Below are 27,016 nucleotides of genomic sequence, written 5' to 3'. Positions count from 1 at the left end.
TTGGGGTATCTGCCAGGCTCCACCTGGGTTCACCCTCTCTGTGCTGCCGGCTGGACACTCTCTCAGCACAGTAAGCTGGGGAAATCATAGGGCTCAACTTACTTGTTTTTCAACTCTCAGAAATCACTTTTCTTCACTGACTGAATGAAAACTTGAAAACTGTTGTTTCATATATTTTATCCGACTTATTTCAGGTGGGAGGGTAAATCTTTACTCAAATTCTTTAGTCAAAATTTCTTACTGGATACCAATGAAAATTGCTTCCTGTGATTTCACTATAATCTTTACTAAAAATGAATTCTTAAAACTGGGGTCAAAGAGACTTTGTTTCCTTACTGCTCATCCTTACATTAAACCTCCATTACCTAAGATAAACTAAGAGAATGTCCAACATAGTAGGAATTAAGAAACTGTAGCAGGTTGGTGGGGAATATACACAGTAATTTTTGCATTCTTGAATCACACTCATTTGTGCACTGGGGTTAAAGTAGAATGACAAAAAAAAGAAAAAAATTTAAAAAGAAAGAAAAGGAAACTGACTCTAGAAGGAAGAGTCCAGCAGTCTGCTATCCCTAACTACTAGCATATGCTGAGTCACAAGCTCCTCTTTCTCCTTCTAAGTCAGTGGGGTTCTATCAGTAGAACTGATACAGCTACTTACTAACCAGGGATGCTGAGAAGATAAATCTGGATTAATTAATCCAATGGTTTCAGAAAGAGTTACAGTCTTGCTACATCATAAAAATTACCCAGAAACCACACTAATGATGTGCTGTTGAATTCAGAAAATGAGAACGTCAACGCACAACACAAAAATGAAAGATACTGCTTTACAAAATGTATTGCGTCCATTTATTCTGTCAGGCAAAGTTGGGTTCCTCTCATTTAGGACAGACTGCTTGGTAGCATACCAGCACAGTATATATTTTATAGGTAGCAATAAAGTCTTATTAGTATAAAATCTCATTACAACTCATGATGCTTAAATCCCTTTTGAAGTAGGTGAGGTTGTCTGGCTTTAGAGGGAGTTGGCAGGTAGATGGATTGATAGTGAAAAGAACTCAAAAAGGTAAATCATGTCATCAGGGCCTGCATGGTTCCTAGTCTCTGCAGCCCACTCTCCTCACAGCTGCAGCCACTTGACCTTCAGCCTCAGGTCCTCTCTCTCTCCAGCCTTGAAGTCAGTGGTTCTCGAAGTATGGCCCCAAACAGGAGCCTCAGCAGCATCTAGGAATTTGTTAGAAATGCACATGCTCAGGGGGGAAGACCATGGACCTAAGATGGAGCTGACAAAATGGAGTCAGTGTGGTCCAGCCACACAATAATAAATTCCCTCTTTCCACATTCTCTTATTTTATGATTGTTGTTCTTTTATAATTTCTTTAGATCCTGAATTCCTTGTTTTTTAGTATTTCTTCTTTAATAGCAAACATTATTGAGATTATATACATTTTTTCTGAGTTTGGCTGTATTCCAAAGACTTGCTGTTCATTGTTATCCTTTTCATTGTTTTTCCTATGGTCTGTAGTCTATAATCAGGGGCTTGTTTAACTTAATTTTCAAGGTTGAGATTTTTTTGTCTTTTTGTTTACTTTTATTTTATTGATTATGATCAGAAATATGGCTTACAAAGCTCTGCATCTTTAAATTGGCAAAAAAATAGTTAAGGAATGAAATGAGAAAGTGACTGGCCCTGAGCACAAAGTAGGGGTTCAATACATGATTGGGCTGAAAGGAGATGGCAGATGATGGAAAAAGATAGAAAATGACTGTCTTGCATCACTTTCTACTCCAAAGCATATAATACTTGAAACTCAGGCTGGGGCTGGGCCTTGTAACCTACTGACAGATTTCTCAAGGAATGACAGCTTAATGCCTGCCTGGACTACTGAATTCCTCGGTTCTAGGCTCCCCATTATTGAGTTGTCTTTACTTGTCCTGAAGGTACTATTCAGAGGTAGTTTAATTTAGCAAGAAAGAACTCAGGCTCTGAGGTCAGACTGCCTGCTTTCAAATCCTGACTTTGTCCTTACTGGGTATGTGTAATTTCTTGCTAATTTATCTAACCTGTGTCTTAGTTTCCTTTTCTGAAATTCAAATGTAGCAATAGTAACTTCTTCACAAAGTTAATATGAGAATATATGAAATAATATGTGTCTTAGCCAGAAATCTTTGAAATCTAATTCAAGAAATAAAAAGGTGACCCATAAAAATTGCTGATTTTAGGTACAGGTGGGTCTAAAGTTCAAAGACATCACTAGGCTCTCTCACCTTTTGCCTCTGATTTTCTGAGCTCCAACCTCATTTCTCTTACTATAGAGGAGTCTCCTCCATCTACCTATGGAATATAGCCACAGGCAGCTACAAACTTAAATTATTCCAATTTAACAACCCAGTAAAAAATAGAGATTATCTTTCTTCAAGAATTTCTTTATCAATCCCAATTTAACTGGCTCTTCTTGGATCATGTATGCACCTTTTAAAAATCAATAACAAAATGAGGTCCTGTTTAATATGCCTATACCTGTGCCTGACAGGAGTGAGAAAAAAGCACATGGACTGTGAGAGGAGCACTTACCCAGGAAAGTTACCAGAAAAGGGAGGGAAAGGGCATACAAAAACAACCAAAAACAAGGACTTCCATTATAATTTGTAAAACACTTAGCACAGTGATTGGATATAGTAAAGACTTAATTCATATTGTCTCTCTTATCATCCACATATTGAAACTTCTCGATGGTACTGGATACCATGCAATATCTGTGGCTCCAGACTAAATTTCTTCCAGCACTAGAGTTAGCGTTGTTCCCCTGCCTGTGGTCAACCTGCCACTGGGTCTGGTTCTAGTTCTGAGTCTCTTCCAATCTGCTCTGCCCCATGCAACTAAGTCCTGCTAAAAGCATGTGACTGTTTTCCGAACAATGCTATATGTGGTATTTTAAAAAAAAATAAAAGAGACTTCCCTGGCTGTCCAGTGGTTAAGACTCTGCCTTCCCAATGTAGGGGGCACGGGTTCCATCCTTGGTCAGGGAACTAAGATCCCACAAGCCATGTGGCCCGGCCTACAAAATAAAAAATTTAAAAAATAATAATAAAAACTAGCTTCCAAGAAAAAAAAGTTTCTAACATGCACTCTCTCCATGAATCTGCTTCATTAATATTAGGCTTAATTAATAAATTTTAATTTACTTTTATTTATATTGAAAAATATACTGGTACTGGTGTTATCCATCCACCATAAAGAACTAAAAAACTGAAACAGAAGAAACAGATGTTTTCAAATTTTGGAAACATGGGACTGAGATCTTTTAGAAAAAGGGGGTAAATGAGATGAGCCCTAAGATCACCTTGCCTGTCTGTCTAGGAGTACTTTTTTGAACATGACAAAAAGGAAAAACCAAAGCAGATCATAGCAGTCATGCTAAATTATAAATTGATAAGACAGAGTTTGGACTTTGAGGAGAATGACACAGCTGAAATATTTGGGACAGAGTACAATATGAGGGAGGACTTCAAAGAAAGTGCTCCAGAAATCGACATAGAAATCCCCTTGAGTCTGCTGTTGAGTACAAACTCCATCAGGCCAGGTAAAGAACTACCAAGAAGCTGTCAGCTAAACCATTCCCAGAGCTTACACAGAACTCAGAGATAGTCAAGTTCTAATCAGCCAGAGTGGAAAAACCTTGCTGAACACTTGGGACATGGAGTAGAAATCTCTGGAGAGTCATGACTTGTTACCAAAGTAACCCAACCCTAATGTAAAGACTACCCCAGAGGTACCCTAAAAAACTTTAAAACAAGACTAGAAAGGACAATGCCAACCTACCAGTCACTTAACTTCCTAGTAAAATGAAGTTTGACATTCTTTAAAGAAAGACAAAAATCCAACATAACACTAACATTCACAATGTCCTGGATTCAATCAAAAATACCTGGACCAGGTTTCCCTGGTGACACAGTGGTTAAGAATCCACCTGCCAATGCAGGGGACATGGGTTCGAGCCCTGGTCTGGGAAGATCCCACAGGCTGCGGAGCAACTAAGCCCGTGTGCCACAACTACTGAGCCTGTGCTCTAGAGCCCGCGTGCCACAACTACTGAAGTCCACATGCCTAGAGCCCATGCTCCACAACAAGATAAGCCACCAAGATGAGAAGCCCATGCACCACAATGAAGAGTAGCCCCCGCTCACCACAACTAGAGAAAGCCTGTGCGCAGCAACAAAGACCCAAAGCAGCCAAAAATAAAATAAATAAATTTTTTAAAAAAATACCTGGAGTGGTGAAAAAGAGAAAAGTGTTACCCATAATAAGGAGACAAATCAGTAAATAATTACAGACACAAAAATGGCAGAGATGATGAAATTATCAGGCAAAGATATTAAAACAACTGCTATAGATATTCACAGGGATTTAAAGAAAAACATGACCACAATAAAAAGAGAAATGGAATTATTTTAAAAAGCTAAATGGAACTCTTAAGATGAAAGATACAATTTCTGAAAAAAAAATTCATTGGATGTGAATGACAGCAGATTAGGTACTGCAGGAGAAAAGATCAGTGAACTTGAGGACATAAAAATAGAAAATATCCAAAATGAAGCACAGAGTAAAAAATACATATTTTTTAAATTAACAAAATCTCAGTGACCTGTGGACAATAACAAGCAGTCTAACATGTGTGTAATTAGAGACCCAGAGGGGAAAAGAGAAAGAGGGGAGCAGAAGAAATATTTATGAATGAATGAAATAATTGCAAAAACTTTTCCAATCTTAATGAAAACTATAAATCTCAGAACCAAGAAACTCAATAAACCATAAGCAGGATAAAAACAAAGAAAACCACTTCAAGGCACATTATAATCAAATTGCTGAAAATCAAGGATTAAAAAAAGCTTTTAAAGGCAGCCAGAAAGGAAAACATGACACATACACCTTAAATATATTTTACATATATGTTTGTTTATTTGTATTTATTTATGTATGTATTTATTTAGAGTTATAATATTGGATTGGATATTTTCCTTTAGCTCTTTTTTCAGCTTTACTGAGATATAACTGACACATAACATCATGTAAATTTAAGGTGTACATGTGGTGATTTGATAAACACATATATTGAGAAATGATTACCACAATAAGGTTAGTTAACACATCTATCACCTCACATAGTTACAATTTTTTGTGTGTGGTGTATATAATTTTTATTTGTCAATTATACCTCAATAAAGTGGGGAGGAGGGCAAAAAACAGTAGATGGGGGACATACAAGATGAAAAAACAAATATAAGAGTGACAGTGGACTTTTCATCAGAAAATATGCAAGAGAGAAGATATGCAATAATGTATTTAAACTGATAAAAACACAAAAAAGAAAAAGACCCATCAACCTAGCATTCTATATCTATTGAGAATATCCTTCAAAAATAGAGAAATAAAGACATTTCATTCATTTTATTTTCATTTTTGTCATGCAAACAAAAGCTGAAAAAAATTCACTGTAAACATCTGCATGTCAAGAAGGATTTAGGTGGTAGGAAAATAACACCACATGGAAACACAGATATACAAAGAGCAATAAAGCATGCTGGATATGGTACGATGTGGGTAAAAATAAAATTATTTTTCTTTCTTTAATTGAGATATAATTGACATACAAAATTGTATAAGCTGAAGGTGACATTTATATATCATACTGCAATATATTTTTCTCATTTTTTAATTTTTTAAGATTACTGACTAGTAGCAATAAGAATGACAAGGTATTGTGGAGTTTATAATACATGTAGAAGAGAAATGTAAGAAAACAACACAAAGGATGGGAGAGGGTAAACGGAATTATATCTTTGTAAGATTCTTACGTTATATGTGACATGGTATAATATTATTTGAAGGCAAAGTGTGATAAGTTAAAGTAGTGGTCCCCAACATTTTTGGCACCAGGGACCGGTTTCGTGGAAGACAATTTTTCCACAGATTAGGGTTGGGGGGAATGGTTCAAGTGGTAATACAAGCAATGGGGAGCGATGGGGAGCAGCAGATGAAGCTTTGCTCACTTGCTTGCCCACTGCTCCCCTCCTGCTGTGCAGCCTGGTTCCTAACAGGCCACAGACCGGTACCAGTTCGTAGCCCAGGGGTTGGGGACCCCTGAGTTAAAGGTACATACTATAAATCTTGGGAACCAGTAAAAGAATAGAAAAAAGAGACAGTTAATAAGTCAATAGTGGAGATAAAATGTAATACTAAAAAATAGTCACTTAATCCAAAAGAAGTTAGGAAAAGACGATAGAAGGAACAAAAAGCAGAAAGGGCAAATATAAAACAGTAACAAGATTATAGACTTAAACTGATAAATCATATTGATAAATATAATAAACGTAAATGGTTAAGTACTCCATTAAAAGCAGAGATTGTCTAGCAAGATTTCTTAAAAGCAATATTCAATTTTACATTATCTATAATAAACTCACTTTAAATATAAAGATGCAGGTTAAAAGTAAAAGGATCATAAATGATATGCTATTTTACCATAATCATGAGAAAATTAGAGTGATTCCATTAGCATCAGCAAATTAGGCTTCAGGAGACAAAATGTTACCAGTGGTAAAGAGGGTTGTTTCATAATGATTAAGGGGTTAATCTGTCAAAGAAGACACAGTAATCCTAAATGTGTCTGTACATAATTATAGAGCTTTAAAATACATGGAATAAAACTGACAGAACTGAAAATAGGAATAGACAAATCCATAATTACAGTTGAAAAGTTAAACATTCCTGTCTCATAGTTGATAAAACAAGTAGATAGAAAATTAGAAAAATATAAGACTTGAGCAAGACTATCAATCAACTTTTCTTAATTGACACTTATAGGACACTATAGCGAAAATCTGCAGAACAGACATTCTCTTAAAGTGCATATAAAGATTCACCAAATAGCCATAAATAGGTCATAAAACAAGTCTCAATAAATTTAAAAGGTAATAAAAGTATGTTTTTTGACCATAGCAGAATTAAATATTTTTAAAATAGTACACAAAAACACCCAAAAAACTAGGAATAGAAGGGAACTTCCTCAACATGATGAGACCATCTATGAAAAAAACACAGCTGATACTATACTTAATGATGACAGACAGAAAGCTTTCCCCACTAATATCAGAAACAAGCCAAGGATTCCCTTTTTTTTTTTTTTTTTGGCTGCATTGGGTCTTTGCTGCTTCGCGTGGGCTTTCTCCAGTTGCAGCGAGCAGGGGCTGCTCTTCGTTGCGGTGCGCAGGCTTCTCATTGCAGTGGCTTCTCTTGTTGCAGAGCACGGGCTCTAGGCGCATGGGCTTCAGTAGCTGTGGCTCACGGGCTCTAGAGCACAGGCTCAGTAGTTGTGGTGCACAGGCTTAGTTGCTCCACAGCATGGGGATCTTCCCAGACCAGGGCTCGAACCTGTGTCCCCTGCATTGGCAGGTGGATTCGTAACCACTGCGCCACCAGGGAAGCCCCCCACTTTCATCATTTCTATTCAACATTGCTCTCGAAGTTTTAATCAGAGCAATTTTCCCAAAAACAAAACAAAACTAGCAGTTAAAGGCATCCAATTTGGAAATTAATAAGTAAAATTATCTCTATTACAGGTGACATGATTTTACATGTAGAAAATCTTAAAGAACCTGTAAAAATCTATTAGAGTTAATAAGCAAATTCATCAAAGTTGCAGGATACAGATCAACATGCAAAAATAAGTTATATTTCTATAGCAATAAACAGTTCAAAAAAGAATTAAGAAAACAATTCCATTTATGATTGCATCAAGAAAGATTAAAATGATTTGGAATAAATTTAACCAAAAAGCTGCAAGACTTGTATACTGGAAACTACATAACGTTGCTTGAAGACATGAAAGAAGACCTAAATAAATGGAAAGATGTCTATGTTCATGGACTAGAAGACAATATTAAGATGGCAATACTCCCCAAAGCAATCTACAGATTCAATACAATCCCTATTGAAATATCAATGGCATTTTTTTTTTTTGGCAGATGGAAAAGCAGATCCTAAAATTCATATGGGATTTTAAGGGACCCATATGGCCAGAAAGACTCTTGGAAAAGAATAATAAAGTTGGAGCACCAAAACTTCTGGATTTCAAAATTTACTACAAAGCTTCAGTGATCAAGAGAAGGATACTGGCATAAGGATAGACATTTAGACCAATGGAATAGAATTGAGAGTCCAGAAATAAAGCCATACACCTATGGCCAACTGATTTTCAACAGGAGGGCCAAGACTATACAATGAGGAAAGAACAGTATCTTAAACAAGAAAAATATTTGGTAAATCTTTATAAACATAGATTTGGCAAAGGATTCTTATGTATGACACTAAAGACACAAGCAAAAAGAGAAAAAAAACAGGTAAATTAAATTTCAACAAAATGTAAAGCTTTTGTACATCCAAAGACACTATCAAGAAAGTGAAAAAACAATCCACATAATGGGAGAAAATAATTACAAGTCATATATCTCATAAGAGTTTAGTATCCAGGGACTTCCCTGGTGGTGCAGTGGTTAAGAATCCACATGCCAATGCAGGGGACACAGGTTCAAGCCCTGGTCCGGGAAGATCCCACATGCCGCAGAGCAACTAAGCCCGTGTGCCACAACTACTGAGCCTGTGCTCTAGAGCCCGTGAGCCACAACTACTGAGCCCACGTGCCACAACTACTGAAGCCCGCATGCCTAGAGCCCGTGCTCTGCAACAAGAGAAGCCACCACAATGAGGAGCCTGTGCACCACAACGAAGAGTAGCCCCCGCTTACCCCAACTAGAGAAAAAAGCCTGCCCGCAGCAACGAAGACCCAGCACAGCCATAAATAAATAAATAAATAAATAAAACTAAACTAAAAAAAAAAATTTAGTATCCAGAATGTATAAAGGACTCTTCCAACTCAACAACAAAAAGACAAAAAACCCAATTTAAAAAATGAGCAAAAGACTTGAATAGATATTTTTACCAAGAAGATATATAAACGGCCAACAAGAACATGAAAAGATGCTCAATATCATTAGTCATTAGGGAAATGCAAATCAAAATCATAATGAGATACCACTACTCATCCACTAGGATGGCTATAATCAAAAAAATAGAAAATAAATGATGGCAAGATGTGAAGACATTGCACACACTGCTTGGTAGAAATGTAAAACAGTGCAGCTACTGTGGAAAACAGTTGTGTAGGTCCTCAAAAAGTTAAACATAGAATTACCATATTCCCATCAATTTCACAACTAGGTACATGCCCACAAGAAGTGAAAACAGATATTCAAAAAAAAAACTTGCCCACAAAGAGCTATAAGTTGGAAACCACCCGAATGTCCTTCAACTGCTGAATGGATAAACAAAACTATATTCACACAGTGGAATATTACTCAGCCATAAGAAGAAATGAAGTACTGATAACATGCTACAACATGGATGAACAGTCAAATCATTGTGCTAAGTGAAAGGAGCCAGACATAAGAGGTTGCATATTGTATGATTCAATTTTCATATGAAATATCCAGAATAGGCAAATCCATAGAGACAGAAAAGATTAGGGGTTGCCAGGTGCCAGGAAGAGGGGAGATTGGGGAGTGACTGCTTTAAGGACGCAGGGTTTCCTTTCAGGATGATCAAAATGTTTTGGAACTAGAAGTAGTGATGGTTGTACAAAATTCTGAATGTATTAAATGTCAGTGAACTGTACACTTAAAACTGATTGATTTTATGTTTATGAATTTTACTTCAATAATAAATCAATAGAAAAAAGAAAAGTAGAAAATCCTCACTTATTTGGAAATTAAACATAAAACCTCTAAATAACCCTGAGTCAAAGAAGAACTCAAAGGAAGATTAGAAATATTTTAACTGAGTGATAATAAAAACACAGCATATCAGAATTTATGAGATGCATCTCTAGAAGTGCTTAGAATAACACTTATAATTTTAAATGCTTGTATTAAAAATGAATAAAAGCCTAAACCAATGATCTAAGCTTCTAACTTAATAAGCTAGAATAAGAGGAACATATTAAATCCATAGTAAGGGGAATAAAGAAAATTATAAAGAAAATCAATAAAATTAAAAAAAAGAGAAAATTGGTGAGAGCATAAAAGACTTTTTTCTTTGATAAAAATCAATAAATTTTATAAAATTCTAGCTAGTCTAATCAAGAAAAAAGAGAGAAGACACAAATCAACAGTAATAAGAATCAAAGAAGGGATGTTTTTACAGATCCTAATATTAAAAGGGTATTAAGATTATCATGAATACTTCATACCTAATTCGACTATTTAGATGAAATAGACACATTTTTTAAAGACACTGGATTGTCTTTTACGTATTTTACAAAATTGGTACAACAGTAATTCTCAATCCACATGCTCTTTCAGAACTTTCCTGTCCCCATCAAGAGATGGAGTCCATGTTTCACAATCCTGAACCTTGGCAGAGCTTTGCAACAGCTTTTACTAACAATACCACAGAACTGGTGCTATGTAACTTCAGAAGGTAGGTCATAAAAGGTAAATACAGCTTCAACCTGACTCCATCAAAATATTAAAGTTCTGTTCTTTAAAACATAGCATTAATAAAATAAAAAGACAAGCCACAAACCAGGAAAAAATATTCACAATACCTAATATTTGGCAAAGGATTGGTGTCCAGAATATTTTGAGAACTCCTACAACCCAGTAAGAAGATAATCAACCCAATCTAAAAATGGGCAAAAGATTTGCACAGACACTACATAAAATAAGATATACAATAAGCACAATAAGATATACAATAAGATATACAAGATACACAATAAGCACATGAAACCATGCTCACAAAAAAGAATATCATATTCCATTTATGTGAAAGTCTAGAACAGATAAAACTAATCTATAATTTCAGAAAACAAATGAGCTGTTCCCTGAGGCCAAGAGTTGCAAAGGCAATTGACTGCAATGTGACATGAGTAAACTTTCTCAGTTTGAACACTTTTTATATCTTAAATGCAAATAATTTTACACTTAAAAATGAGGCTCTATTGTTCTATTGTTACGTTGTATTGTTATGTTAAATTTACCTCAATGAAGTTATTTGAATGTTTACATCATTAAAGTAGTTTAAAAAATAAATTTAGGGATTTGATATTTAACTTTTAAAACCTAATGAACTATTATAATGTTAACATGTAGCACTGACTACATATGGATAAAGCTTCAAATATCTAAGGTATTTTTTCCTCAGTGCAAGATCTATATTTTCCCATAAAATGAAACACAAAATAATTATCTACAAAGAAATTTAAAACCTTAACTGTGTTTTTATATGTCCCTGATTCTTCCTTTACATAAAAAATTGGGCACGTGATCTAAAAGGACCTGGGGAGAAAGAATAACTTTCTACACTGAGCCATGAAACACATTTGGCGTCTTCCCCTGACACTGCAGTACTTTAGATCCCAGAGAAATTGAAGGGATGGCAGGCAGGGTATTTTTTCATTAGGTTCATGCATCACAAACCACCAATACTACTTAAGATCTATTCTTCCCTCTTCTTCCCTTTCTTAGAATTTTCCTAGTGGTGCTAACCATGAAACAAGCTGGCCTTACAGCAAACCCAGAAATGAGAGGGAACTGTGCAATGACTTAAGAACAGCAGCTTCTGAATAGATGATTACTTATGTTACTAAATGAAGAGACACCGAAAAAATGGATATCATTAAACATGGTTTTATTTGAATATTGAAAAGATCAGTGTATTACATTGTTGTAATAATAATAATAATAGCTAACTCTAATATCACTCTTATTATGAGAAAGACACTATTTTAAGTAATTTATGTATATTAACTCATGTTAATTCTCACCATAACTGCAGACGGCAGGTACACGCTTCTTATCCCCATTTTATAAACAAGCAAACTGAGGCACCGAGAGTATAAGCAACTTGCCCAAGGTTATACAGCTAATAAATAGCATAGCTGGGATTTAAACCCAGATAGTGTGACCCAAAATCTGAACCCTTAACTAATATTCTATAGCGTCTCTTGATGTTTATCATACTAGCATTTGACATCTATTAAAAGCAAGGATCTACATTCTGACTTGTGTGATTCTGAGATGAGTTCTAGATTACTCTCCTGGCCCATTCTGTGTATTTAGGTGTGTATAAACAATTATATCTTAATCTATTTCTATACACACATACACATTTGGACAATATATGTATCAGCTAGAGACCTGAGAACACAGGAAGAAAGCAAGATAAAAGGTGAAAGCCAATAACCATACAGTTCACCCAGGAGTTCAGGCTACACATCCTGAAAGATTTCTTCCTTCTCTCATCTTCTGTAGCAATTTCTTTCTACCACAATCATGATACATTCCATATACTGCATTTAGTATTGTAGTTATTTGTGCATTTCTCTTAATGCCTCTACTCCACTTTAAACTGGGGCCACATCTAAGACATGTAATCTAGTTCATTACCTTTCATATAACAGCTGCTAATAAACATTTGTTGATGTTTCCTCTGATACTTATAGATCTGATGCAGCTGAAAGATATCTGACAACACAACTCACTACCAATAGTAGTCAAAACAGGAAGGAAAATATGTGAGCATGCAAGAGTGCTGAAGACATTAGTTTAACTCCAGTCATGATCATACAATAGCAGAAAGAGCCGAAATAGATCTTGATTTCCTCCTGCCTCTGCCATGAGCTGTGCAACCTTGGTGGACTTACTTATCCTCCTGAATTCCAGTATTGTCATCTAGTAAACATGGTTTGACAGTTTTAAATAAAATAAAGACTGGAAAGGTCTTAGCTTCATACATAAAAGTCAATGTTTATGGTACCAAGAATAGAATAAAGACGGGATAAATTCATCCCTCCCACGTATCACTTCTTCATTTTATCCCCCCAGAATAGGCATCACAAATTAAATGCAGGTAAAAGAATAAAAAGGCCTGAGCATACAAGACAGTATGAGTGCCATGTAGGAACAGAGATTAAATGTTGCCATTTATTCCCATGATGAAAGTGAAACAGAAGTCTGGGATTTTAAGTGGAATTTCTCCACCTTTAAATGTTAATAATGAAGTCAACATTATTCAAACGCTGTATTCACCAATATTGTGAGGTCAAATAAAATTTGTCTGCCATCCTGTGCCACGCAATAGGCCACAAATGTGCTACCTTTACTCATCCAAAAAGACAAAAAAAATGCTAACATCTGCGAGACAAACTGAATTTAGTATGCATAAACAAATACAGTTCATACCTATGCGAGCACACACACACATTTTGTGGCATTCACATGGTTCTTGGGACGTATTGTCAGAAACCACCTGCCTCACTTTATTTCTCTTCTGATTATTTCCCAACATGATGACATGAATTTAGCTAACCCCAGCAGGGGGAATTATTATAAGTTTCTCCTCCATTTAGTTAGATAACAACTCTTCAACACAAGGTCAGAGTCATTCTGCCTTAGCCGCTCTCCCATGTTTTTAACAACTGCCTTTGTGCCCAGGTGGTCTGAGTCATAGCCTTCCTTCCACACACACGTGCTTTGCCATTTTTTTTTCTGGCTCCTTTCTTCTTACGAGTTGAAGTAACAAGATAAGTGACAATTTTTTAAAAGCTAATTAAGAGCTTTTCTGCGTATGTCCTACTTAATTAGCTTCTGTCAACCTTGATTATACTCAAATTTTAAAAATTACACTTTACTTATATTTATTCTGCTTGTATGCATAATGTGAAATAACAGAGGACATTTATTGTTCTGAGCTTTTCCAGTGAACAACTACTATGTTGTAATAAAGGAATTATCAAAATAATATAAATGCTAACCCAGATACTCTTTAACGTGAATATATTTCATACCAATGAACTCCTATAATTGCTGTGCACACTTAAAGGCAGAAAGTTAATTTTTCTCTGGCATAATTGCTCCTGGTGACTGCTTTGGAATTTCTTAGTGTGAAGATGACCAATGCGGAGGGAAGTTTCTCTGCTCTGTACTAATGCTTCTCAGACTCTGGTGTGTATAGGACTCCCCCATAGAGCTTGTTAACAATTCAGATCCCCTTTGAGCACCTCTGTGACTCTCACCCCGAGTGTCCCTTATCTTCTCTAATCCTCGGTATTCTCTTGTATAAAATGGGAATTACATTCACATTAAAAGTATCTGAGAGTTTAAAAGAAAAGAAAGAAAAGCCTTAGAACGGTACCAAATATAGAACACCTTCATAGTCCCAAGATTCTGATTCAATAAGCCCCCCTCCCCGTGGTAATCCTGCTGCAGATAGTCTGGGAACCGAGTATATTTTGAGAAACTCTTCCCTTGTCTCTAAACTGTGACCCCTTGGCGTGCCTCTGTCCCCAGCAAAGCCCATTAACAATTCGTGGGAAGGAAAAATAGAATCTGGGTAAGAAAATTAAGTCTAACCTTTTTCTTCTTCCTTTGTGCTTGGTCTAGATGCACTTGCTCATAGGGGGCTGCGTGCAGAGGCCTCGCGCCCAGCCCTTCACACCAGAGTTCCTAGTGCGAACCGGCTTCTGCCAACACTGTAGCTTCAAGGGCCATGTGCAGACCCATGAGCAGAGCCACATGCAGACACACTGAACACCTCACAGCAGTTCAAGATGGCGGCGGCAGACCGTGTGCTGAGGGACTGCGCTCCACCCCGCGATCTGGAACGTGAGCACCGCAGGCAACTCGCGAGAGCCCCGCAGGCAACTCGCGAGAGCTCCACAGCCACCCCACCCCACCCCCCTGCAGCGAGATCCCTATAAAATAGCCCTGACCACGGTTTGTGCGGGTAGAGTGTGGATGAGCTAGCTGGGATCTCTCTGTTCTTCGATCAAAGAATGAAGCTTTCCTTTGCTTCCGAAACAAAAACTCATTCTATAGGCTTAGAGTGACACCAGGAAGAAGGACCCTTGCTGGGGACGGACTCCAGAGGGTAGGTAACAGCTCTACCTCAGAATTACCTGTGGAGCTTTTCAAACTATTAATCCTTGGGTTTCATTCCCAGAAATTCTAACACTGTATGTGTGACAAGGAGCCCAAGCATTCTGAAAGTTTTGAAAAAATGATTCCAATACTAGCCAGAGTTGAGAAACATTACTTCACAGCAGTGATCTCCAAATATTTTTCTCCAGGTCCGTAGTGGAAAAAAATCCAGCATATATCTATAGTATATGTATATCTGTTTATGAAATATAAGCCAATTTTACTGTATGATGTATTATATACTTTAAAAATATACAAAAATGGAAATTTTTAAAATACAATAGAACAAAAATATCTTAAACTTTGTTTTTATTTACTAATGGCATCAAAACTCTTTTGCCATCAGTTAAAAAATTATTTTTAATAAGATTCCAGAACCTTAGTTCTTAAATGTTTGCTAACCATGATGGCTTTATCATACTACTAGCTATGATTTCATGGCATAATATATATATATACTCTTACATCTCCATCTCAGAATAGCTGAAGGCCCAAGAGACGCTCAATATATAAACATATATCTGAAAAACATACATCATTAGTAATAGTAGATTTAAATTCATATTTCAAAGAGTCTTCTTGATAATTTTTCTAATCTTTTTCACTGACTGCTTACTAGACTTAACTAGATCTGGTTAGTGTTACTGTTTTTATCTTGCAATGTAGCTGATGAAGAGCTTGTACCAGGAGGCAAAGAAGTATTGATACTGACATTTTCTTCTTGTTTGCTTGTGTTTGTATTATTTCTAATCAGTGAGTTTTTTGCAGGAATCTTTTGAGGCTATTGCAATGCCTACTAGGGGGTCTTAAGGCTCTACTGAATATTCATATTCTTGAACTATTTAGGCCACACTTGGCTTCAGATTCATTCCGAAGGATATAGGCTAGGAATACAGCTTGCCAGAGGTCAGAGCTAAGCACTCCTCTTCTGTGAGAGTCCTTCAACACTTCTTGCCACAGTCCAGGGGGTGGTCTCTGCCCTTCCTATATGATAGCTCAGGTTCAAGTTTATGAGAGCCTCTATATTGGCTTGTTTCAGGATCTACCCTGGTAGCCAGTGTCTCTTGAAGCAACTCCATAGGCATAGCTTCTGGGGTTCTTATGGGGACATAATCAGCTCTAAGATCACCACTCTCAACCAACAGCTATGATGCCCCCATTAGGAACTTACAGTTCCCTCAGTTCAGCTGTAGCCTTTTACTTAGTCGTTTTTACCAGTAAGCAATGTTGCCTAGCAACCTATTTGACTTACTACCTTTATCAGGACTCTGAGGAGCTAGAAAGCTAACAAAAGGGCAACAAGTTCTTATGCAGAAGGAGAAAAGTGTTGCTAACCTTTTATTCACATCACTGAGAAATCCAAATTTGAGGCAGTTAGTTTAGGTAAAACCAGAAGATATAATCTTTAAATTCACTTAACTGAGTATACATGGTACACATCAAACTGCAGTTTTCAAAAAGCCAACAAACAAGTGAGGGTGCCTCTGTTTTCTCTGCCTTGGGGACGCTCACATCCAAATAACTCACATACTATACACAACATGGGAACACTTGGTGCTTGGATGGACTGAGGAAGGATGGTGTTATTCACATATTAAATACTATATTTTCTTATGTTTTAATAGACTTCATTTTTTTAGAGCAGTTTTAGGTTCACAGCAAAATTGAGAGGAAGGTACAGAGATTTCCCATATACCTTCTGCCCTGATACATGCATAGCCTCCTCCATTATCAGGCTTTCCCACCAGAGTGGTGCATTTGTCACAACTGATGAAACTACAATGATACTTCACAATCACCCAAAGTCCATAGCTTACATTACAATTAATTCTTGCTGTTGTACATGCTATGGGTTTGGACAAATGTATAATGACATATATCCACCACTATGGAGAACATGGTAAAATTCTTTGTCATGTGAGGCTTTGACCAACATTGTAGGACATTTAGCTTCTCTTGTTCCAGCTGACTAAAACTGATAGTATCCTTCCTCTATGGAACAATCAAAAACATGGTGGATACTATTTTCTTATCTTTGGGGGTTAAAAAAATATAGGTAGATAAACAGATAATAGATAGATTTTTAAATAGATAGATAATAGATTATAGATAGATGTAGATGGATGGATGAATAGGTAGATAGACAGACAGACAGATAAGACTAACATTTTGTTTCTTAACTCCATTACGTTGCCTCTCACACTCACTGAGTTAAATCATCTCCTCTTTGGAGACACTGTTCTTAGCTCTACATGATCTGAGCTCTGCTTGCTCCACCAGCCTCATCCAATCACTCTTACCCTTATTCTTTGTGCACCATCCTTAGTGCATGTTGGCTTTTTCTTTTTGTAAGTTCTTCTAACCCAGTGCTTCTCAAACTGTAATGTATATATAAATCACCTGGGGATTTTGTTATACAGACTTTGACTGAGACTTAAGGAAGTCCCAACAAACTTCTGGTGATGCTAATATGGCAGAGACTAGGACCACATTTTGAGTAGAAAGTCTCCAGCCCAGTTATTCATATTCCTGGATCCACATCAGAATCACCTGGGGAGCTTGTTAACCTGCTGATACCCATGTTCTACCTCCAGCAAGGCCATCCTCTTTCTCCTCTGAAAACCTACTCATATAGACTTCTTTCTCCTCTAAGGCACTTCACCCAACACTCCCACCCCACTCTTTCAAACCACAGTTTAAATGTTGCTTCCTCAGATGCTCTCAGCTTGGATAAGACCCCTGTCTTATTCCATTTGGGTTGCTGTAACAAAAATACCATAGACTAGGTAGCTTATAAACCACAGAAACATACTTCTCACAGTTATGGAGGCTGGGAAGTCCAAGATCAATGTGCCAGCAGATTGAGTGTCTGGTGAGAGCCCACTTCACACAGTGGAAGGGGCGAGGGAACTCTGTCAGGCCCCTTTTTTTATGAGTATTAATCCCATTCATGAGGGCTCAGCCCTCATGACGTAATCACTTCCCAAAGGCCCCAGTTCCAGCACCATCACATCAGGCATTAGGTTTTAACATATGAATTATGAGGGGACACAAACATTTGATCTATAGCAGCCCCTCTGTTATAGTCTCTCTTAGCACCTTAATCTTTACCTCATGACGCTCATCAGCATTCCAGTTAAATAACAAAATGTGTAAATCTCTGTTTGCCTTCAGCTGATTTCCTTTACAGCTGGAATCATGCCTGCCCACTTTGTTCATTGTTATATCCCCACTGCCTAGCACTGTGCCCTGCACATGATAAGAACTGAACTCATATTAAGTAAACAAATCAGTCTTTTTTTATATACATCTCAGTTTGCCAGTGTAATGCCAAGTAAACTAAAGAAACATGATTCCTACATTTCTAAACTATATAAGGAATATATATTCTTATTTTTTAATCTCAAAGATGACACTGTTAACAACATTACTACTATAGTAATCAAAAGTCAAATATTAGGCACCTATTCTGTCAGTCAGTAGTTGATGGTAAAAAAGATAGATGGGACCCCAGACCTAACAAATATTGTAGGGAATACAGATACTCAAGGGTTTAGGGTCCAAGCAGATCTCAGGAGACTTACGTCAAGCATCCCCTTCTTTTCCATAGTGGGGAGGAGGCTGAAAATAACAAGCATCACACACTGATTTAAGCCAATTCTTGTAATTAATTATATGCATTAAATCAAATAATTTTGAATAATTAAACGGGGTATTATGAAGCATATAATGAGGGCCCTAAAGCAAGTCTAGGGGAAGTGGAAGCTTCCCTAGGGAAATACATTGGGACTAAGATCTGAACAATAGTTGATCCAGGCAAAGGACGACAGGTATAGAGGTTTCAGACAGAGGGAACAGCATGTTCTAAGACCTTATGGCAGGAACCTAAGGAAAAAGACCTGAGTGAACAGAGTCCAGTGGGGCTGGAGCAGATGTGTGAGATGAAGCTGGAGAAAGAAACAGGAAACAGGTCATGCAGGAGCTTGTAGAGAATTTTGAACTTTACTTTGAGTTCAATGCAAAGTCCCTAAGGAGTTCTAAGCAGGGGAATAATGGTGTTCTGATGGCAATGCTGGAAGATCATCCTGGCTCCAGTAACTATAAATATGTCAGAATAAACCAGATAAGCCTTTCCTTCTCTTAATGATTATTATTTCATTTTTATTTATTTATTCTTCTGCAGTTTTCTGAACCATAAAATATCTCTGTCCTTTGTAAATTTCTTGGTGATTTATCCTGAACCTTATAAAGCTTGGCTAGAGCATTCTGATAATTATGGTCTTCAGATTTTCCCTGAATCTAATCAAAAAGCCATAATTCAATCTTTGTTTCCAGTAGAGCATACTACCTTAAAATATTATTTTATCCATTTTGGTAGCAATATTTTAATTAAATATTAAAGTTGCAGAAATTAAAGTTATACATCTATCTCAAAAGACACAGAAAAGTTATCTTAGTGTCTGGGAAGCATTACAAATGACTATTAGGTTTGAGGAGAGAAGGTGTACTTATTAATATCAACACCTGAATTGTTACAATGTTTCAGGTGTTTTAGATCATCAGTGCTGTATATCTCCTCTTCCCCATAGAGAGAACATGTACTTTGATTAAATCTGGATTTAGATATTAAAAAAAAATGAAGAAAACCTGTTTCTTAGCAGCACAATTTTTTGTAAGGAAGATTTTTTTTGTAATTGAGAGAACATTTATTTAACTATTTGAGTGGGTAGAGATGGGAATAGTAAGTGTGAGACCCTTTGCCCCAGGAGCATGTTGTAGACAATAGGTAGTTCTTCCTTTGCTCTATCTGTTTTGCACTATACCAGTAGTTTTAAATTCTATCTAGCTCCACTGGTCCCTTCTTATGTTAAACATTGGGTAATATCCCTTTAACCTTCAAAAATTAAATTATTAGATAATATTTCCAATCCACACACATTTCAAGCAATTCAATAAAATTTCCTAACTGAGCTATAAATAGGGTTGCCAAATAGAGTGACAATTTAGGACATACTTATACTAAAAATTTATTTGTTGCTTATCTGAAATTTAACTGGGCTTCCTATATTTTTATTTGTTAAACGTGGCAACCCTAATTATAGAAAAGACAATATTTGAATAGTATTTGAGTGTGTAACTGCCCAGCCTTGACTACACTGTAACGCTTAAGGAGGTAGTCAGATGCTTGTGCCAATGTTGGAATCACCAGATTGCGGTAGCTGTAAATGCAGACTGATATTGGTAGGTTTCATTAGGTTCTCAAATGCCATAAGTGGTATAGGCACTAATGATGTGATTATCTGAAATGACAAGCACTCTCTTAGAAAATTTTAAGACTAAGCCATCAACTTCTTTTGATTTGCATAGTAGTTGCATTCCTGAAAAACATGGTGTGTATTAAAATTATGCCACACACCATACACACAAACACACATATGCACACACACATTTAGGTAAGTTCTAGCCTCAGATAATTAGAGCTTCTCACATACATGAATATCCAGCAGGACAGTCAAGAGTCATGGAAGACATGGTGCAATTCTTTGTTATGTGGGACTTTGCTGCATATTGTAGGACATTTAGCTTCTCTGGCTCCAGCTCATCAAAACCAGTGGTATCCTCCCTCTATGGAAACAGTCTAAAAACACTCCCACAGATTTCCCCTAATTGATGGTAGCAGTCTCACTGAAGCTACTAATTTAAACCATACATAAAGAGAAAGTTAGAGGAGAGTTTTTCTAGGGCAAATGAGGGAAGAGTTTGGAGAAAGAACAGAGATAAGCAGTTGGAATTTAATCAATTCCTTCTCTTGGTACATCCTGAAACCACTGGTTAGCCTATAAAATCTTTAGTAAAATATCCATTTCTCTGTTTCTGAGAGCTTGAAGTGAGGAGAAAGAAAGAGGCTCTGAGACTTATATTCCCTCTTCCTCTTCCAGGACCTATGCTGTGAGGACAGGGAAGAGTGATGGGAAGGCAGAGTTATGGGAAGACTACTTGTCAATATTAGAAAGGGGTTTCCCACCACCTTGCTCTGGTTCTACCAGCTAGGGCTGAAAGCCTCTGCTGCTGCAGCAGTCACTGCATAATCATGGTGCATGGTTTTCTTGGAATGATGTAAAACTTTACTCTGGCCCCCTCTATCAAGGAGGCCCCTTTTAGAAATGATAGCTGTGTCTCTCATGGACCTTCCAAGGATACAATGCCCAACCCCTTCTCTAGCCCACAGCTCCTGCCCCTCCTGTAATCTCTGGGTTCCTTCCTTTGGAATCCTCTTCCACACTGTCCAAGGATCTTGGATAATTGGACATCTTAGCAATTACCCCTCCCACCTCCACTTCCTAGATGCATTGTAGCAGAGTTACTTCAGGAAGCATATGTTACTCCATTGGCCTCCCTGTGTTAGAAATCTCCAGGCCCCAATGAGCATTTATCCCCAGGTTCAAAAGTACCCCCAGATCTCAGAGGACTAATGTCAAGCATCCTGTCTTTTCCATAGTGGGGAGGAAGCTGAAAATGACAAGTGTCACACACTGGCCTAAGCCAATATGGATCTTCATAGAAGATATCTGTAGTCTCCTATGGTTAGAGGTAAGTAAGGACTAAATAGGTCCTTCCCCTCAACTTTGCTACCATGTGGTATGCTACAATAAATTTGCTACCCATACAGGCAAGTGTTATAGAAGGCAGGAAAACAGTCTTACAACCTGTACTGCAAATCTAATAAAATTCTAGCTTTCTGTCCAACCATGCATGAAAGGTTCTCTTGAAGCAGACCCAATGATATTCAGTTAGCCTTCTGGTCAGAGTCAAGTAACAAAATCTTCCATTACGAAATTGAAAACAGTCTCTCTATTTCCTTGGAATCCTAAATCTAGGGGGCCATTCCAAATAGTGTAGGCTCTTGAATTTCCAGAGTAGTTATATCCTGTTCATACAAGGGGGAAACTGGCTGTACAGTATTACTGGTCTATCCACATATCTTGAGCACCACTGATTTCACTAATGAAAATTTTCTAATATTCATTATGCTAATTAACGAAGATAAGTGAAGCCAATGTGCCTTCTGAGAGTAGGTTCCTGATTAGTCAGTCATTCAAATGTTAACTAACTACTCTGGGAGTGTGCATGCCCAATTAGAGGACTTCAAATACTAACTAATCACCCATAGGGTTAGTAGATTAAAACTAATTAGCATGCATATATCACACTCTTTGTGATGAAGTATATTAAAGTAAATTTAGATAGAGTAATCAGACATCCTGGTTGACGTATTTTACAACTATTGTTCAGAGATAATTATAGTATCCCCTTTCACTTTCAAAAGTGTCTCAGGTTGGGCAAAAACTGTAATCACCCTATAATATAAGGGAATTTCTAGTTTCACAGTACATTCTCCAAGAACTCTCTCTCCATATAACTCTGAAGACATTCAAGTTGTGCCTGAAGGTTCTACAGCACATTAAGCATTCTGTGGATAACAAAATGCTAGCTTGCCCTGCTTGGAGGATACTCCCAACAGCTATGAGGAACTCTCTAGGAGACCCCATCCCTTCGCTTTAGAGAGAAGAGATCATTACCCCATAAGAAGGAAGGGAAAGTAAACCACTCATAACATTTCCTCCATCTCCTCCATGTTCTACTTACTTTGAGTTGGGAGACCTGGGCAAGGCAGATAGTTGGTGGTACTGCTGGTTATACATTGTCCCCTGGTTGTAAGCCCTGCAGGCAAGACACTGATCCTAATTGCTGGCGCTCTTTAGGAATATGCATTACTTCCCATCTTTGGTCATCAGCTTCAGACATCCCAGTTTTTAGCCAGCAGTTCCACAGCTCTTGCTCTTTCTTTAAATTCTGGGCTCTGTCACACCTTCCTTGGTATGCTATAAGAATGCTGAAAACAAAACCTGAATGCATAAGGGTCTGAGGAAACAGGAAAAAACCCTGCTCTATCTGTATAGACCCATGGCCTCCAAACTTCAAGTGAAGACATTTCAATTTGGTAGACTGCATGCTCATTTTATTCCCAGGTTTCTGGTGACTATACAGGGAGGGAGGTACCCTGGAGCAACTGAGAGGTCATACCTCACCTCTCAAAAACACTGTTCAGAAACCAGATTTGAATCCACTCTTGGTCTCACCAGTGTGATTGGGTTCCTCAGCTCTCTTCCTTTGAATATTTTGTCTGTGGGGGAGTGGTGGCAGTGGAAGTAGAGGTAGTAGGGAGGCTGCTTCACAGAGTCAGCTGGAATTTGGGCTTTAAGCTCATATTTGAAGGTAACTGGGGTCCTCACAATGGCTCTCAATTTTCCTGCATTTTTTGCACAGTTAGCCATTATAGTTCTTCATTTGTTATGGTTGTTGTTTTGACCAAATCATATGTAGATTTTCACCCTGGGCACCCAATTCTTTTACAGCTGTCCTTAAGAGTAAAACATTCGATGCAAACGTTTTAGTGATAGAAGGGACCATAGAGATCATGTGTTCAACTCCTTTATTTGAGGACCACTGTGACATAGAGACAAAAGAATGAGGATCTAGTATCAGAGAACTTGTGTTCAAATCCCCATCTATCATTTATTAATTCATTGTTAAAAGTTCCTCCTCCAAACAATAATATCATACAAAGTTATTTGAGGATTAAGAGGTATAAAAACACATCACAAAATTATTTTAAAAAAATAGAAAGAAAAAAAGAAAAATGTAAATGTACTTTGCAGATGATTAAATATCAGCACAAAGAAATGATATAAATTGTCCAGAGTAACACACTACTTAGGGGAATAATCCAGGTCTTCTGACTCGAGTAATGATAACTGACATTGATTGCTGACAGTGTTTCAGGCATTATGCTAAGCCCTCAATACATACATTTAATTTCATTTATTCTTAATATTGTTATTAATATACTCATTTTCTGATGAAGAGACTAAGCTTAAAATGGTTAATACACTTATCAATGCCCCATACATATAAGTAGCAAACATGTATTCAATGAAAGTTTGCCTAATAGAGAAGCTGAGCTCTTGTAGCTAAGTCAGCAGGTCTCAAATTTCCATACCAAGAATCAAATTAAAAATACTAACCACATGATTCATCTTTAGGTTTGAGAACCATTGTTAGGGGCAATTGCCTCATTTAACATATGGAAAACACAGTAGCACAGTGCCTGGAACAAAGTAGCTATTTCTTAGTTCTTTCCTCCCTAATATGGTTTATCAGAATTGTTCTGCCATCCCATGTGGGGTGGGGGAAAGAATGAGAGGGATTGCAGGTGGGAACCAGACATATGGTTAATATGCAGTGAAGTAAAAATGGTAGAAGCACAAAGAGAATGCAGTGGCATTTGTGATGGTGGAGGGAGGTGGGAGTTCACACATACAATCAACCCAAAACACTTCCCATCAAAGCTAACCTTCCCAATGGCCATGCTTACATAAATATAACCACAGACTCACATAGAAATTTACCTCTTTGTTCTCTTAAGACTTCCCTGGCTGTTAATTTTAACCTAATTTCCCCTATATCAAAATAGGATCAGGGGTTTGAAGAAACCCATCACTCTCCATACATGCCTCATAATGTCCCATGTTGCCTTTGAGTTTGTGTTAGACAATACACTTCATAGTCTGTAGTCACTTTTAAAATAAAAACATTTCTAGGTTTCTTGCTCTACAGGGAGGAGTGTGAGAAAACTAATAAGTTCTTTTCCCAACACTGATGAAGAACACAAGTAGAAGTGTTACCAAGCAACGGGCTCGCTACCTGACATGCATAGAAACCAGTACTATGGCACCCACCAGCTTTTGAGAAAAGAAAAAGCTTTATTGCTAGGTCAACCAGCAAGGAAACAGGAGGCACAGCTCAGATCTGTCTCCCAGATCTGGGGTTCAGTCAAACTTTTCTGAGTTAGGGGAGGAGGAGTGGTATGTGGAAGCGCTGGTGGGGCAGGTTTCCATTGGAGGGCTTTGGAACTTGGCTCTTTAGGGTAAGGTATGGTGAAGGGGCTTCAGCACCGGATCTTCCTGGACAGTGGACCCTTCGCTTCTGAAAGGCTTCCGGCTTGTTCCGGTCATGTCCCAGTCCTTTCACTCTGGGGGGTTAGACATGCTGGTTCCAGGTGTTGTTTGAGGTAAAAATTTTCTCTTCTGTGTATGCTTTGGCTGCATGACTGGTGGTTTTGTTCTGTTGTCTCTGAAAAACAACTCAGTATCTTGTTAGAAACAGGCCAGTTAGGGGCTGGTTCTGAGGTTACAAAAGGACCTCTGGTCTTAAAATGGATTTAATTAGCTGAAGTAGCTCACCCTGGGAATGGCCCTCTTTCTATCCCAATATGAGGGCACTTTCCTGCCTCACACATGAAAAGACTGCTGGGATACTCCCTGAGACAGCATTTCCTTGGCTAAGTTGGTATCACTGTTTTCTTCTGAGTGAGTTTTAGTTAGATACATGTATCCCTAAAATAATGGAATAAGAGGCCTCTAGGGTGAAAAATCTTTCTTTATACAATTCTCCAAATTGACACCTAATGAGATACATATTTCTCCTATAGAAGCAAATCATCAGTTTTAGAACAAGCATCCTGGTTATGCAACCTCCCTCAACTGTACAAGGGACTGTGTCTCCAAGGCAGCTGGCTAAGAGTCAGAGACCAGGATGCCCATAAACTCTCCTGCCTTCCTGACTAGATGAAAGTTTGTTAAAGCAACTTTTAGCAATTGACTCAAGAAGGAAGGAAAGCATGATCATAGAAGAACTTGAAAAGGTTATGAATGCTCTACCCCTTAAAAAGGCATCAAACATCAGGCTTTAAGTGGATGTTCTTCCAAACATCCAAAGATTAGGAAAACTTTATATTATATATACAGGGCATAGAAAAGATAGAGTCTTAACCTATTCTCAAGGCTAGCATAATCCTCTAGTTTCATAACACCTATGTACATAGACATAAAAGTCCTAAAGAAGATATTAATAAATTTAATATATCACTTTATTAAAAAGAACAATACACTCTGACAAAGTAAGGTCTTTCCAAACAGTGGAAAGCTGATTTACCTTTGCTTATTAGCAAGCCTATCAGTACAATTCACTACATTAATATAGTAAATTAATGTATATATATATGTATATATAATATATTCTTATATAATCATCTCAGTATATGCTACAAAGGATTTGATTTTGTTAAATTTGATAAATAGTAATTATAAGCAACTATAAGCATCCTATTTAAGATTGAAATAGTAGAAATAATCCTACTAAAATCAAGAATAAGCACAGAGACTTCCTACCCCCAGCACTCTTTAAATTTGTGCTGCAGGTCCTCACCAGTATAACAAAATGAGAAAAAGAATTTAGAGGCATAAATACTGGAAAGTGACCCAATCCTAGACCTACCTGTGCTCAGATCCACGCCTGAAACACCTTGTGTTTTCTCTGTGTCATAGGTGGACCAACCCCTGCAGGGTGCGTTTCCTATGCTTCCTTTTCAGCTGGTGTCCAGCTAAATCCAACAGGTGGGAGGCACTGGTAGGAGACTGACGGTAGGGTGGGGAAAGGGAGAAGGCTAGGGATTTCTCCCACTTCCTCTCAGCCTTGTATAGCTTCTCTGGCAGCAGCTTTGACTCCTACATGACTCCCACCGGACTGGCCCACAAAGCTTGCAGTTTCTTTAGGGTGACCCTGGTCCCTAGGCTGTAGTAATCCTGCCTCCTCCCTTTATCTCTTCAGTCTAGGGCTGTGGCTTCCTGCTGTTAATAACCCCTGTGTTATCTCCTTGTTACTGGTGTGGTTTTTCAAGGGCCCATCACCTCTGTAACCACCTTTCTGTTTTAAATTCCCTTTGTGGTAAATACTTAAAGTGGCTTCTATCTTCCCAGTAAGAATGGCTATACAGAAAACTGTCAGTGTTTGTAAATTCTACAGTTTTCTCCTAGACTATCTAAATGAATCAAATGAAAAACTGTTAAAACCAATG

This window comes from Eubalaena glacialis, chromosome 1, assembly GCF_028564815.1.
Source record: "Eubalaena glacialis isolate mEubGla1 chromosome 1, mEubGla1.1.hap2.+ XY, whole genome shotgun sequence".
In the NCBI taxonomy this organism is placed as follows: domain Eukaryota; kingdom Metazoa; phylum Chordata; class Mammalia; order Artiodactyla; family Balaenidae; genus Eubalaena; species Eubalaena glacialis.
Note: the sequence above shows the minus strand (reverse complement) of the source record.